Raw genomic sequence first — 6,533 nt, 5'->3', positions numbered from 1 at the left:
AAAAAGGGTCAAATATATTATTCTAATCCCTGTTCCAAACAGAGAAAAGGTCATTATACACTACCTATTGCATGCTGCCAAAGAGCGAAAAATTCACATCGGGGACATGGGTGCAAATCTATTTTAGACATGGCCTTTAAAATGTTACTAAAATGAATGATTAAGTGGTTTTGAACAAGAAAAAAGTTCTTGAAATTGATCTCATCTATTAATTAGTATGAGCTTATAAAGGTCTTACTATAAATAGCTAGAAGACTAGAAGAAATTGCTCATTTCAAATGAGAGTGAGGTTATCAAATAAATTTGTTTTCTTGTAATATTAATACCTGTGAGTATGGTTATCCATTTCACTTGCTACTGCTGAATGGAAGATGACAGAATATCTTGATTTATCCAAGATGTTTAGATAAGCATGTCCAGCACTTCCAGCAAATTAGAGACACAAGATACTTTCGTTACTCTTTTATATTTTTTCCTCCTTACCTCTATAGGAATTCAATTCAAAAGACATTGAGGGTTTCTTTTTTTCTCCACAAAGTGGGGCAAGCTTTGACCAAATTTCTCACTGACATAGAAACATGCTTTCTCCATGCAGAAGCTCAATCTCCAGAGATGAGTCAGTGCAAAAGAGAAAAACAGTTTGTCCAACCTGTATAGGTAGGTAGAGGGCAAGATGCTTTTCCCTCCAGCACAAACTCATTTTATTGAAAGCTCAACTAATCAAATTTTTATTTCACGTTAGCTAGCAAAACTGTTTATAAAGTTTCATGAAAACCAGAAACTTTTCACCAGTTAAGTTGGTGGGATCCATGCAGGGATCCCCTGCAGGCTCAGCCTCAGCTTGGGCTTCAGAGAAATGAACTGCAGTTCACCTGAAATGAGAAAGTCCTTCCCTGTGATTTGAAAAAAATATTCTTGTACTTTTTTCCTATCAACTTTTGTGATTCTTTATTTCTATTACCAGCATATTTTATATCTTGTAGTTGTGCATCTTAACTAAAGATGGAGTGTATTGTCCCTGTAGCTTGTACCTTGCTGTTGTCCTAGAACAGCTTTTCCTTCCTTTTCAGCAGATTTAAACTAGCAGGAGAGGATCATCTGACTAACAGCAGTTATTGAATGCAATTAAAACAAATTAAAATATCATGACACACACAAAAATTTTCAGTGTACAACTCCTGAGCTTGCGATGTAATTTATGTTTCTTGGAAAGCTAGGCTTGAAGGTGCAATCAAAGGTATTGATATATACAAATCTGGAGTTCCTACTGGCTATAAAACTACATGTACACATGGTAGCAAGATATGGGTCTTCAATGTATTTCTGTACCAAGTCATCTCTTTCAGTAGCAGGAAATTATGAAAACCACTAAAGAAGACAATTTAAAAATGTAAGTCCTTAAATCTGTCTCCAAAGAGATAAAGACAAACATGTAAATCAGCTGTTTATGAAACATTCATGTTTGAATTTAAAAGGCATATCGGTATACAGTGAGCATCACTGATATTAAAGTCAGGAGCTTAATCCCCTCAAGAAAACAAAACACATACAGTGCGTAGGCAGCCTGGCATAGTTCCTTCAGATTTTATACATGTGAGTTAGGGTGCGGAGGCTATACTTAATTTAAAAATAAGATTGACTAATCTATTTGAGTGCTTACTGCCTTGTAAGCAGAGAAAAGAGTAGCGTGCCAGAATGGAAATCATATGGGCCGGGAATTCCCCTTCTGTTGACCACAGAAGGTATAGGCATAATCCATCAAGAACAGAATGCATGCCATACTTTGTTCATTAGCATTTAAAGAGGCTGTTTGGCATCAGACAACAAATACAATTCTTGCAAGAACTTGGCAGCGGACTGTTTGTCAGTTAATGACAATCCACAGCTTTTTGAAGGAAATACTAAATGTTCCCAGGGCTATTTCTGAATTTTTTTCAGTATGAAGCTTGAAGTGGGGCTAACACTTTTGTATAGCAGTGACCAGCTTCCAAGAGAAAACATCACTTCTGAACCTGAAATCAAAACAGATTTGTTGGCAACACATCAACAAATTGTGATGGAATTACAGGATATGTGATATCACATATCTTATCTTTACATATATGCATTTCCTAAAATACACCAGTGTGTTTAGCATCTCCATAGGCTACAGACTGGAAAATGATGGATTTTATTCAGGACTTGGATATCAGTACAGACAGTGTGATAAGATACAAAGAGAAAGAAAAAAGAAAAAGAACCCCAAAGTTTTTGTAGCTTAAAGTTAATTTTCAATATTTTTTTTATTAATTCATCTATCTTCACCTGTGCTTAAGCTAAATTAAAATACGTATTTCTGATATGGAACCTGATTCCAGTTATAGACAACTACATTTTACTCATATAGGTGAGTCTTTATGTATGAGACATATATATGGGACTCAGTAGCCTAAACATAGGCATCTAGTACCATCTGAGATGCCATACAAGCCTGGCGGTTGTGACACAAGACCCACAATGAACTCACACCTACTGGAGTGGTCATGTAGGATATGTACCTTAGGACAGCTTGACCGGCACTAGACACCTATGTTAAGGCAGTAGAATCCCAACCTTTGTGCCTGAACTCTTGTTTCAGTCACTGACATCCGTTCGATACCAGAATTAAGAGCCATCCAGCTGTCAAAATGTAGGTGGCAACTTCAAGGAGAGCTGAATAGTTTTCTAGCCTTGCTGGACTGCATTGGTTAAATTTCCACTGACTGTTAGAAGGCCTTAGACAAACCTATCGCTCACAGAGATGCTTACAATCTAAAGTTAAATCCCACTCTTGACCTTCTGTAAAGAAGAAAAAAAGAGATGATAACTTAAAAGAACAGATTTATTCTCTCCTTTTCTTCTCTAAGGTATATCACTCTACATATTTTCAAATGCTCAGTAGTTTTCTGTGTTATAGTCAGGAACAAATTACTAAGCCTGGGTATAGGTCTGATGCACGGCTGTGATGCCACAAAGTTAGACTGTTTCGTACATGCTGCAGATTGTATTGTGTCCTTCTACTGTAAAGGCAGGGACGATTTGCTATCTCAGGAGAAACATTTTGAATTTTAACATTCTGTCCCACTAAGCTTCAAGATATCATTTTCTTGGTATATTTTCTTTTTTTTTTTTCTTTTAAACTTACAGGCAGATTTCTAGGACTTCACATTGTACATAAGACTTGTGGGCTGAAGACCAATCACTAGTAACAGCGAGCTTCAAGAAGCTTGAAAAAGAGTCTTTGCTGGGATGAGGGCACCAGCTGATGTGATTCCTTCTGATCGGTCTGAAAGTCTAATGAGACTGGAACAATAAGGAAAAGGTAAGTAGTTAGGGGACCTAGAAAGAGATGCTTTGTTTAAATAACCACTGTTCCTATGGCAAGCAACCACCCTGTACTCTTCAAAGTGACTTCTGAATACTCCCAGTTGAAACAAGGTATTAAGCAATAAAGCAAGCAAGAAGACTGACAGAGGAGTTCTTATTCAGCCTGAATAGCAAGCTTCACTGCTAAAGTTCCATATAGATTTTAAACTGAAAGGGTACTGTTGTGAGTCTTGAAGATTTCTCTGATGGAAACTTTCCAGGGAGGCTATCAATAAATTATATTTACATACACTTGAAGACACTTTTACATTGCAGGAGTCCTGGACAAAAGTCTGAGGCTAAATGAGGTCCAGCTCCAGCATCAGTAAAATTTTCTGTCACAAGTTTCATTTACTGTGGAAATGAGTTAATAAGTACACACCTGGATCACATAACCCATGAAATTAATTGTTGAAGAGGGATGATAATATGTTACTGAATCTATTCTAGTTAATGTTTTCTCCTTTCACATTTTCTACAATGTAAATATAGGTTACTTACAGTTCTGAAAGTTTGTTGACAGTGAGAAATGAAAATCTGATTATCAGAAATACTAGTATAACCTTGCTAGCTGATCTGCTTCATGTGAAGAACAGCAGTGAAGTCAAGGTAGCATTTTCGCATGTTGGAAGTTGCAATACACTGGCTAAGGATCATTGTGATATACACCAACATTAGATTACTGGCACATCATAAATTAGTCTCCTATTTTTTGCTGATGATGTTAATTGTGCTAGTCAGGTTTAGCTAACACATGCTATAATCACACTTTAATTTGCTATAGAGAGATATCCTACAGAGAGCCTCATTGCAACAGCTGTAGGACAGGATGCTCCAACTGAGAATTCAGAATCCCCATCAGCTCACCAGGTAAGATAACGATGCTACCATGTCGGTACAGCAACAAAGCAGAAAGGAAGTCATATTGGAGAAAATAAGAACTATGGGTCAGTCAGCTAGCACTAAGAGCTTAAATGGAGGTTAACTGGCCTAGGCTTTGTTCCTGGCTCTGCTATAGATGTCCTGTGTTATCTTGGTGAACTAGTAGTTTTCCTGTTATCTCAGAGAAATAGCAGGTCTTCCCTTCTTTGCACAGGTATGGAAAATAAAGATTTTAAAGACGGTGACACGCACAGAAGTTACAATACCGCAGACCATGGATATCCATAAAACAGAAAGAAAAAACAACGCATCATGTACAATGCAGAAGTCAGAACCAAACAAAAAGTTTAGAGATAAAGGACACAAATCTATCAGGACAGTGGGTGGAATTCAGCTAGCTGAACCTTAAGTTTCTGACCTAGTCCTAGCCTTTCTTTATAGTAAATAGAGAACTATAGTCGCTTTTAGAGCACAATTCATCTAACCCAATACAGTGTCTCCTTTGGAATGAATTGTTCTGCTCTATTGCTCTCCACTGAATATAAAGACCCTACAATCATTAGCTCACATCTAGACATCTACACTTAGATGAATCCAGTCCTCAAACTATAAGAGGAGATGCAGCACAGTCCACATGCAAGAGCTGCCTTTCTGCAGCATTTTGTTGTTGCAGTGGTTTTTTGTAAGTCAGCTTGGTAAATAGTGTGAGACCTGATAAGGCCTCAGTCTTGAGCAGCATTTTAAACTCTAGGTTGTGCAGTGTTGAATTTGAGGATCAAAAAAGAAAAAGCTGGGAAAGGTATAATATCCTTCATGTGTTGGCTGTCAGAAAAAGCAAAACTGATAAGTTATCTTGTTATGGAACTAACAAAGTTCTAGATGGCCATATACATCCTTTTTGGCCTCTGCCATTCACAATAAAATAATTTTTCATGTTAATAAGAGTCTGATCCTGCACACATCGAAGTAAAAAGAGTAGAAGTATATTATGCAGAATGATTGGCAATCATAGGTTGAGGTAGACTGATCATCCAATTAAATCATAGAATATTAAAAAGGTCAAAGTAATATAGAGCTAGTCTAATTAATAGACAATGAAATAAAATTCTGATTCTCACACTTTTGAATATAAGCCCAGTCCTGAAAACAAATTGCCTACTTTATTTATGAAAGTAGTTCCTTTGACTTCAGGGTACTTCATAAGGGCATGTGGATCCTTGCTTACAGATTACCTTGCAGGATCAGTGCCTAAGACTTTAGTTCTTCTATCCTATCCAGGTAGTTTTACTAGAACATTTCATTTTTTTCATTTCTTATCTGCATCTTACAAGGAGGCTCATAAAATCCTTTTTGTCTTCATGAACAGTAGATAAAGATTCAACCCTTTAAAACTTCATTAATGTGTTGTCCTAATGATATCAAAGGTATAGTATAATTCAAACGTCAGTTCTATGTCTGTCTTCTGTGGTTTATGTGGATTTCTATTAATATTTAATTTGGTTCATTACCTTATTTATTGTGTGTTGGTTAAAGGAATTCGAAGATGGAGGTGCTGTGTTAACATAAAAGTCTCCTCACAATGAAGCAGGACCTAAATATGATGCATGCACAATAATGTTGGGACTTTGTTTATAATAAACATTTTAAATGACTGATTTTTTTCTCATAAATACTCTAAGTAGGATGATCTATGAGATTTCTAATTTATTCTTGTTTAAAATTTAACCATGCTTTTTTAAAGCATATCAATTTTGTTAATACCATGTAATTAAAACATGTCAGTGCACAGCAAGTTTTAGTCTAAATTAATGACTATGAGAATTATTTTAATTAAATAACCAATTATAGAAAAATCGCAAGCATGAGAGCTGACATTTAAATGAATTTCCTTTAAATTGCTTCTTAACATTGCCCCATCTAGGACACTAATGCAAAATGAACTATTGTATCAACATAGATTATCACTATTTTTGTATGCACATAATGTATTCATATTCAATCACTGGAACAGAGCTGAATATTTTGTATTGATCTGAAATGTCTATGAACAAAATACGACAGAATAAGCTGAAGTACAAACAAAAACCCTTGTAGTTCTGTGACACAGCACAGCTGCATTTCTCTTGTTTGCACATGCATATTTTTATATTTCAGTTCTTCATTGACTTATAAATTTTGTCTTTTATTTGGTGAAGGGTGAACAAAACTTGCTTAACATTCAACTGACTCTTTAAATTCTGGCTTTCTTGTAAACACACATAAAAAAT

This window comes from Phalacrocorax aristotelis, chromosome 1 (assembly GCF_949628215.1).
Source record: "Phalacrocorax aristotelis chromosome 1, bGulAri2.1, whole genome shotgun sequence".
Taxonomy (NCBI): domain Eukaryota; kingdom Metazoa; phylum Chordata; class Aves; order Suliformes; family Phalacrocoracidae; genus Phalacrocorax; species Phalacrocorax aristotelis.
The sequence above is the reverse complement of the archived record's forward strand: the minus strand, read 5'-3'. Positions refer to the sequence as shown.